The sequence below is a fragment of the Sus scrofa genome, chromosome 2 (genome assembly GCF_054392235.1).
Source record: "Sus scrofa isolate SSC_HxYL_T2T_F1_AM1 chromosome 2, Sscrofa_HxYL_maternal_Yorkshire_Landrace_v2.0, whole genome shotgun sequence".
Classification (NCBI taxonomy): domain Eukaryota; kingdom Metazoa; phylum Chordata; class Mammalia; order Artiodactyla; family Suidae; genus Sus; species Sus scrofa.
The window spans coordinates 53,187,032-53,197,004 of record NC_139384.1 but is presented as its reverse complement, the minus strand read 5'-3'; the positions used below and the strand labels follow the sequence as shown (position 1 = coordinate 53,197,004).

The 9,973-nt window shown below is 36.2% G+C and overlaps 1 pseudogene; it reads right to left on the bottom strand.

Moving 5' to 3' along the window:
* Positions 1 to 7,374: 7,374 nt before the first annotated feature.
* On the bottom strand, positions 7,375 to 8,654 carry LOC100628019 (protein NipSnap homolog 2 pseudogene; annotated as a pseudogene).
* Positions 8,655 to 9,973: the final 1,319 nt, after the last annotated feature.

The following is a 9,973-nucleotide window of genomic DNA, read 5'->3' as shown; positions in this document are numbered from 1 at the left end:
AAGTTTTGTATAATAGCTTTTCCTGTGCAAGCTTACTATGGACTGAATAAAAATGTGTACCCACTACAGTCACGAGCATAGCCAATGCTGCAGTAATTTCAGGCTTTTGGAAAGACCCAGATGCTGTTGATCTGTATTATTTATGCTCCAAAAGAAAAATATTTCCTCTCATTTGTATCTAGGTGTGTTTTCATTAAATGTGTTGGTTCTCTTTCTCCAGGCCTCCCCTACCTATTCCCATTTCTTTACTTTTCTATCAAAATGCTGTCCTCTGGGGGCAACAGTAGGTGTAAACTGAATGCTTTCTGTGCTTGTTCCAACACTCTTGCTCAGAGTCCAGGTAGCATGCCTAGGAGTTCAGGTGGTTATATAGAAAAAGCACAGTCATGATTGTGGGGATGCCTTCACTTTTTTCTGACCATAAAAGGGAAGGATAGATAAATTTTAACTTCGGGGCTTTCATTAAGTGCTTGGGATAGAGATACAAAGGTGAAGCTGTCTTTGACTAGGAATAGATGACATTTGTGGAGAAAAAGTGGCTGCCTCCAGGTAGATACCAACCCTCCCCCCATATTTTTATAACACACTGAATAAAAGAGATTAACTGTCCTATCATGTGAATCCCTCAAAAGTGACGCAAAGGAAGCAAGCCTCATCAGTGTGATTCTCCAGGGGAAAAACAAACACACACACACAAAAAAAACAAAAAGCTTGGCAATGTTAGTCCTTCCCCACAATCTAAAAATGTGGGCTAAGCACGGTGGAAAGCATGTGGCACAGGGGACCAGAGATATTGGTGTCTGTACTGGGGGGGGGGGGGTCTTATAGATATTGATCTTTTAATTCTGTTGTGAACATCTATTCTAAAGCATTTTATTTTGCACAACTCAATCTGAGAATCCCACGTGGGTTGGGACCTGGATGGGCATATAGATTTTATCTTTTGCAGACTTTTTTTTCTTTTAAAAATATTGTGGTGGTCAACATAGAAGATATTTGCACCTTGCTAGTTATGTTCCCTTCCTGCCTCCTTTGACTTGTTCTTATGTGAAACTAGAATTAAATTTTGGGAGGGAAATTTTGTGCAGTAAATAAACTGTATTTGAGCAGCCACAGCACAACCCTCACCTGTCCCTTTTCTGGCTGACTTCTGTTGGAAAAGCCACTTTTGTTTGATTCTTAAATCACTGTATATTTCTCATAAAAAGCTTCTTTCCCTATGTAAATGGATACTTTAGAGACTTACAGGTTAGAGAAGAGTAGAAGGGTTTATGACAGTTTTTCCCTTTCCATTGTTGGTTATTTGGACCTGGCTCACTTTTGGAGAAATAGGAAGAGCAATAAAGAGTTCATGGGTACTGGGGTTTGCTTGGCCACACACCAGGGCATCTCCTCCCCAAAGGACTGAAGTCTCACAAGACTGAGGCTCTCTTTCAAAACAGGCTGTTGATTAAAAATTAAAACATTTATGTGTGACTTAAATAAAAAAGGGACGCATGTGTGCATGTGTATGAGAAAATACTTTTACCATTCTTGAGCCAATCTCTGGTTCTTTCCTTATTCTAATGGGATTTTCTAGGCCCAAGACCTAGAGTTCATCTTTGATTATTTTATCTATAGTAATTCCTAGCAGCACAATTACTGTCTGTGATTGGGCAAGTTACTAACTTCCCTTGGCCTCAGTTTCCTCATCTGTAAAGTGGGATAATAATGGCGCCTAACTTGTAGTGGTTAAATAATGTACATAGATAAGAATGCCTGGTATATAATCAAGTTATGTTAGGATTAGCTGTTATTATCAGGAGAATGCTTGGAGGAGGTTGTTAACTGTACTGTAAGACTTTACCCCCAAGTTGTCTTTGTTTTTGTTTAGTTTATTTTTTATTATTTTTTTAAGCAGTAACAGATCAAAAGCTGGGGAGAGAAAGAGTAAAGAACACTTGTTCTTTGTAATATAATATTACTAATTGATGACTTTGCTTCCAAGTAGTTAATTCTTACTGTATTGATGGTGGGGGGAGTTAAAAGCTCACACAGAGGAAAACAAGAGACAGTACTGTGGAGGCTTCCAGCACACAACCTTCAGGTCTCAGGAGACTGGCAAAGGCCAGTCTGATGATTAGTACCCTGAGGGCCCAGCCAAGAGTGTGTATCAAATGGAAGAAAGCATTCTTAAAAGGGTGGAGAAGGTAACTTGTTTGGACATCTCACTGAGAAATTCTCACTGTAGGAGTTCCCGTCGTGGCTCAGTGGTTAACGAATCCAACTAGGAACCATGAGGTTGCCGGTTCGGTCCCTGCCCTTGCTCAGTGGGTTAACGATCCGGCGTTGCCGTGAGCTGTGGTGTAGGTTGCAGACGCGGCTCGGATCCCTTGTTGCTGTGGCTCTGGCGTAGGCCAGTGGCTACAGCTCCAATTCGACCCCTAGCCTGGGAACCTCCATATGGCACGGGAGCAGCCCAAAGAAATAGCAAAAAGACAAAAAAAAGAAAAAGAAAAAAGAAATTCTCACTGTAGAAGAAAAGCCCACTGGGCAAATATTAGACCCTCGGTAAATCTGCCTCAGTGTGTCTACATATATTGGGGAAGTCGGATGAGAATCCTCTGATGTGCTCCTTTCTTAGGCCCCCTGTACACTTGACAAGAGGGCTCGAGAGAAGAGGCAGACTTCCTCTTGATTGTATCATTTTCAAGTCCTTGAATGAAACTTTTAAAATTTGAAGTTTTAAATTAGTGTTATTGGTAGTGTTTGAGGAAAATTACAGATTTTTATTAAAATTTTACTTCATACTACAATAGGAAACCTTTAAATGATGCGCAGACTTGAATATATTAGAAAGTGAAACAATGAAAGCATTCTAAATAGAATTGTATTATTTGAACATTTGTTGGTGAAGCAAGAAAACTTTATCTTTGGCTCAAAATTAGAATGCAGGACACAAGAATTGAAAAAAAAAATTGACTACCATATGACTTGGTTACTTTGTTGTACAGCAGAAAGTGGTCCAGCATTGTAAATCAACTATGTTTTAATTTAAAAATGGAAGAAAATAAAAAATTAGAGAAAAATGACTACATGAAAATAAATAATTCTACTTGATGGAAACAAATATGCACCAAAGATAAACTAGCACTGATGAAATTGCAAAACACATGTCACATCTCAGATAATTTGCTAATTTCCACTATGAATAACTTGTTTTTAACTATCAAGGAAGAGTCTAAAATAAAATTAGAAAAAAATGGAACAAACTCATGAAGGCACAGTGGATGGAAAAGGGAGGGAAATAATCTTTTAAATGTATAAGAAGTTACTCAACTCATTCATGAAAAAAAGAATAAAATTTAAACCATATAGCTTAGTTGTTTAAAAATCTGACATTTCCTTTGTAGTCTCATGGGGAAAAAAATTTGCACACTAATAGGGAGAGTACAAATGCACAAGCCCAGTGGCAAGGAAGGAGAATTGAGCAGTATCACAAGTGTATTTACTCCTTGAATCGATAAAATTCGCACCCATGAGTTTATAAAGGTTTGCATTTGGCAGCATTGTTTGTACTTGCAAAAAATTGTAAGCCAACCAAGCATAAATGATCACGTGCACAATCTCTCTAATTAATGAAACAATTTTGATTTTATCATCTATTCCTTTTTTTCCTAATACTATATGATGCCCTCCAAATAAGGGTTTTATAATTTATCAAATGTATCCAGTGTTTTCAGCAGGAAGAGTGGCTTTTTGTGATCACAACCATAAATGTAACATTTCTTTATCTGTTGTGAAAGTTGGGAATTATAGATGGCTTCTTTTCATGTATTTCCATTTATAGAAGGATTCATTTATTTATCTAGAAAAGTAGAAAAGTATCACCAATGTTGGATCATGTTTTTTATGTGGTTGATTATTTGTTTTAAGGAAAAGGACAATTGGAGTTCCTGTTGTGGTGCAGTGGTTAACGAATCTGACTAGGAACCATGAGGTTGTGGGTTCGGTCCCTGCCCTTGCTCAGTGGGTTAAGGATCCAGCGTTGCTGTGAGCTGTGGTGTAGGTTGCAGATGCATCTTGGATCCTGCATTGCTGTGGCTCTGGTGTAGGCCGGTGGCTACAGCTCCGATTTGACCCCTAGCCTGGGAACCTCCATATGCTGTGGGAGTGGCCCCAGAAAAGCCAAAAAGACCAAAAAAAAAGGAAAAGGAAAATTGATTTAACTGGTTAATTTTCAGACTAAAATGGAAGCATGACATAAAAAGGATAAAGAGAATTAGATTGTTTTCATTATAAGCCTGATGTATTCATTAAAAAATAGATATAGAGAAAAAACTAAAAATATTATGAGTGAACACTTTCATGTATTTTCTTCCATTTATTCTAGGCATATTTTTGTTTGATTTAAATCCTATATCCTATAGAAAAAAATGCATGAATTGTCAGTTATGTATAACATTATAAAGCAAACATCTCTGTAACCACCGCACAACTCAGCTATGGAAATTTATGGAGGTTACAGATATCCTCATAAATTCATCTTTCCACTAAGAATCATTAATTGAGCAGGCATCCTTAAATAATGTCTTTTAAGTTTTTCTAAACACACATAATATTAATGAGATTATTATGCTTAACAGTATGTTTCATTCATGTTTTTTATAATTGTGTTTTGTTCATTTTGATCACTCTCTGAAATAATCAGAATCATTTTTCTGTTCTAGTAAGATGAGTAATTAATATTCTGAATGACCTAAGATAAAAATTATTGCAAGTGAGTGCCCCCTAACACACATGTAAATGTAATCCTGCTGAATGCATATCTAGGAGCAAAATTTTCTTGATGAGGGTAGGCTGTTTTTTAATTGGGGGGCACCAATTCATGCACCAGCCTCATAGGAGAGTCCCTATGGCTCCACATCTTTCACATACTTCTTGTATTTAGTCCTTTTAAAATTTTATTATGCTGGACTCCTAGCCTAGGAACCTCCATATGCCATGGGAGCAGCCCTAGAAAAGGCAAAAAACAAAAACAAAAAAAAATTTATTATGCAGACAGGTTTGGATTTCATTTGGTCATTAATTGAATTTTCCCAGTTAACCAATGAGATACTTTCTTTTGTTTTCTGGACATTTGAATTATAATCTTTATGAAGTTTCCTGTCAACTTTGCATCTGAGTTTTCTTGGTTTTGATTTGGAACACATATTAATACATGATGCGTATAAGTCCTTTATGTTGAAAATTTTCACTCTGAATGGTTTCCTTTATGATGAGCATGTCCTAATTAATGCAATTCAACTTGTCATTGTTTCCCCTAATTGTTAATATCTATGCAATATTTTTTCATACTAATATCATGAAGATATCATATCTTATTCTCTAAGGCTTACTTATGTTGTATTCATATTCAGATTTACAAACTACCTGGATTTTTTTTCAGAAATGATGCAATTATAGGTCAAATTCTCTCTTTTTATATATATACACTTGCTTCTAATTAAATTAGTGCCATTTGCAAAAAGATCACATTTTCTTTCTTTTTTTTTTGCAGTACCACATTTTACATGTGCAAGTGTGTGCATATGTTGGGTCTGTGTTGTGCTCTCTACTATATTTCACTCATGTCCTTATCGCTTGTTGCCCTATATCTCACTGTCTGAATTCTGCACTATTACAGTAAGGCATGTTGTCCAAGAAAGTAGGTTCTATCACTTTACTGTTCTTCAAGGGTGCCTTGGCTATAATTACTCTATTTACTTTTACAACAATTTTGGAATCTAATTACACACACATACACACACACATTTTCCCATCCTCCACCTCACCCTGTCTCACACTGATGGAATTTTTTGCTACTTTGTTGAATTTACATTTCACTGAATTGATTCATATTGGGGTAAATGACATCTTTTCAATATTTAGTTTTCTATAACATGAACACATTATAGCAATCCATTTACTTCTTTAGTTTAAATTGCTCTCAGATTGTTTTCTGATTTACTGTAGACATCCTGCAGTTTTTTTTTTAATTATAATTACTTTTAAGGTTTTGATGTATTTGTTCCTATGTGAATAGTACTCTTAATTTCTTCTTAATTTTGCTTCTTTTATATGGAAATAAATTGATTTTATTTGTTGGCTCTATATCCAGAATTCATTTATTAGACTAATAATATTTTCCATATAGACATTTCTAATACCTTCCAATAATTAGGTTAATATCTACCTTTCCAGTGCTCACCTATATATTTTTTTCTCTTTTTTCAATGCATAGGCTAGTATCTCTAGTGAAAAGTTGAATAAATACTATAACAGAGAAAATCCTTTTCTTGGTCCAAATTGCAGAAAGACCTTTAAACATTTTTTTGCACTTTATGTGAGATTTATTCACACTTTAACATAAATTCTTTAATCTGGGGTTCAGACATAATTTTTCATTTCAACAGGACTTTCACATGATTACAGTCACAAAATTGGCACTCTATATTAAAAAACTAAATCAGAGCTAGACAAAGTATGCAGATTCATGCCAATTTAAATCTCAACATGCACCACCACTCGTACATGATCTTGGAAGTATCTGCTGTGAGCTTACTAAAATATTAGCCAGAAAATATCTGAGGTCACAAGTGATTGTTTACAAAATAAGAAATCTTTTCCTAGGGCTACTTGTTTTGTTACAGAAAAATACTACAAATAAAAATTAGTGCTACTCAAGGTGTTAATATCAAAGTCACATATGATATATAGGTTCAAGTCATTTTTTTCTCATATGAAGCCATCACAATAGATTATGTGGATTAAACCTACCCTGGCAGCCACTACCAGCATAGTAATGATACAATGTGTACTATGCCAACATTAAAAAAGGAGAGGGAACTAAAACATTTTCAGGTGTTGGTAACTCATAATTTTTTCCTAGTCTTAAATTCAGAAAAAAAAATGCTGGAGAAACATGACAAAATTTGTATTTCTTCCTGATACAAGAAATTTGTCTAAAAATCTGTAGTTATAAAACAGATTTGCTTTTTATAAAGAAATGACTAACATTTTCCCATGGTTATTTGATTTCTTATTTGGAGGTTATTCAAATATTAATTTGGGCCCTCTTCCTGGGGGGTGGGGAGGGGTGGCTTGGGATTATAAAGTATATATGACAAACACAGGGCTGTTCACAGAGGACTGCAATGCACTGTTACAATCAGCCAAATGGTAATAGTTTCCTTTCTTGTGATTACATAAATTTTAAAGAAAAGAGGTCTCCTACAAGTTGTATACAGCAGGTTGCACTTCTCTGTTCCTTGTTCACTTGATATACAGTTCAAATTAATTTCTGAGAGGTACTTGTCACATAAATTTATGTAGGCATATCTAAATCCCACAGCTTTACTGGAGGGGTGAGGTCTTCTGTGGGATCATGCTTCCAGATTCCATCTCCTGAAGAAGTGTGACTGTATAATATACCAGTTCTTCCCAGCCATGTTTATGCCATGCTGCATTCTGTATATCTTCTCTGGTCTGAAGATCCTTGTAAGCCCAAAGATAATGGGCATATATAGCTGCCCAATCTGGGAGAAGAATCCTTCAACTGCTTCATTACCATCTTGTCTGAAGTAAATAGCATAAGACCAGTAATTGCCCTATTCAATCATAGTTCCTGGTTGGAACTAGTAAGATCTCAATTCATATATACTTGGTCCTAATGGTGGGACAGGCTCATTCCAGAAACTGAGCTCCAGGAAGAGCTGATTCTTCCCGGAGATAAGCATGTTGCTTCTTGCCTTACAGAGCTGTGCAAATTGCTGATTTTCTTTAAGTTTATTAATGACCTCTGTGAGGGCTGGATAGCTTCCTTCATAGCTCCAGAGGTAAACAGCTTGATCCTGCTCACCATACCACATGTTCCAAGCCCCCACAAAAGTGCAAGGGTAATATTTATCTTCATGAATCTTTGGCAACATTTCTTGACAAATTTTGTTGTATGATTTTAGGTATTCTGGTTTAACATTGTGAAACTGTAATTTGTACAGACTGCTTGTTTCCTTTTGGGCTAGGAGGTTAGAGTGAGCATCTTTCCTTGGATTGACCTTCCAGACAAACAAGGATTTTAGCCAGCTGACTTCTCCAGGTCTGTTATGGGAAGATGCTAGTTTCCAGAGCCCCCACAGAAGGCCTCAGGGCTGGCCCAGCACAGGAAGCCCTGCCCAAGGCTGGTCCATGGGTGTGCAGTGTTAGCACTGCCATCTTGCTCCTGGTTCCTCAGCTGCAACCATCTGGGCCCTTTAAACATTTTAAACTTAATTATATTTATCAATCCTACCTCAGTTTCACTCTTGATAGAAAATCTTCTTTAACCTCTTACTCCCCAAACTAAGTTGAATGCCATTTTAATACTTCAAATTTAATGTGAATCACTATACTGTACATGATTTATTTTATAATTTTATATTAAACTACTTTATTAATTTATCTAGTTATTCAGCTGTTTATTCTCCATGAGTATGTGAATAACATAAGAAGTGGGGTTTTTTTCTTTCTCTGCAATGCATCATTGTAACTATATGATATAGTAATATGAAGCTATTTTGGACATTAAAACCAAACCCATTACCATCTGAATATTCCTTAGTCACCAAAACCAATTCTGCATTGAGCAAAATAACCATGCAATTGATCCCTTCATCAATTCCTAAAAATCTATAAAATACAATAAAGTATTTTTCTAAGCTGAAAACTTTAGAGTTGTTAAGCAGTGCTAAAAAAACTGAAATAGGACACTTCCAAATGGTTACAAACCAACTCCTTGGCAACGACAAGTCTGTTCTCCATGTCCATGATTTTCCTTTCTGTGGAAAGGTTCATTTGTGCCTTATATAAGATTCCAGATATAAGTGATACCACATGGTATTTGTCTTTCTTTTTGTGACTTACTTCACTCAGGATGAGAGTCTCTGGTTCCATCCATGTTGCTGCAAATGGCATATTTTGTTATTTTTTGACTGAATATTATTCCATTGTGTATATGTACCACGTCTTCTAAATCCATTCATCCGTTGATGAATATTTAGGATGTTTCCATGACTTGGCTATTGTGAATAGTGCTGAAATGAACATGCAGGTGTGTGTGTGTGTTTTAAGGGAAATTTTGTCTGGATATATACCAAAGAGTGGGATTGCTGGGTCATGTGGTAGTTCTATGTATAGTTTTCTGAAGTATCTCCATACTGTTCTCCGTAGTGGTTGTACCAGCTTACATTCCCACCAACAGTGCAGGAGGGTTCCCTTTTCTCCACAACACTTCCAGCACTTGTTATTTGTGGACTTATTAATGATGGCCATTCTGACTGGTATGAGGTGGTATCTCATGGTGGCTTTGATGTGCATTTCTCTAATAATCAGTTATGCTGTGCATTTTTTCACATGCTTGCTGGCCATCTGTATATCTTCCTTGGAGAAGTGTCTATTCACCTCTCTTGACCATTTTTTCCATTGGGTTGTTGGCTTTTTTGCTGTTCAGTTATATAAGTTGTTTTATATTTTAGAGATTAAGCCCTTGTCAGTTGCATCATTTGAAACAATTTTCTCCCATTCTATAAGTTGTCTTTTTGTTTTTTTATGGTTTCCTTTGCTGTGCAAAAGCTTGTCAGTTTGACTAGGTCCCATTAGTTTATTTTTGCTTTTCTTTCTGTTGCTTCGGGAGACTGACCTGAGAAAACATTTGTAAGGTTAATATCAGAGAATGTTTTGCTTATGTTCTCTTCCATGAGTCTAATGATGTCTTGTCTTACATTTAAGTCTTTAAGCCATTTTGAGATTATTTTGTGCATTGTGTGAGGGTGTGTTCCAGTTTCATTGGTTTATTTGTGGTGTCCAGTTTTCCCAGCACCCCTTGCTGAAAAGACTGTCTTTTTCCTATTTTATAGCCTTGCCTCCTTTGTTGAGGATTAATTGACCATAGGTGTTTGGGTTTATTGCTGGGATCTCC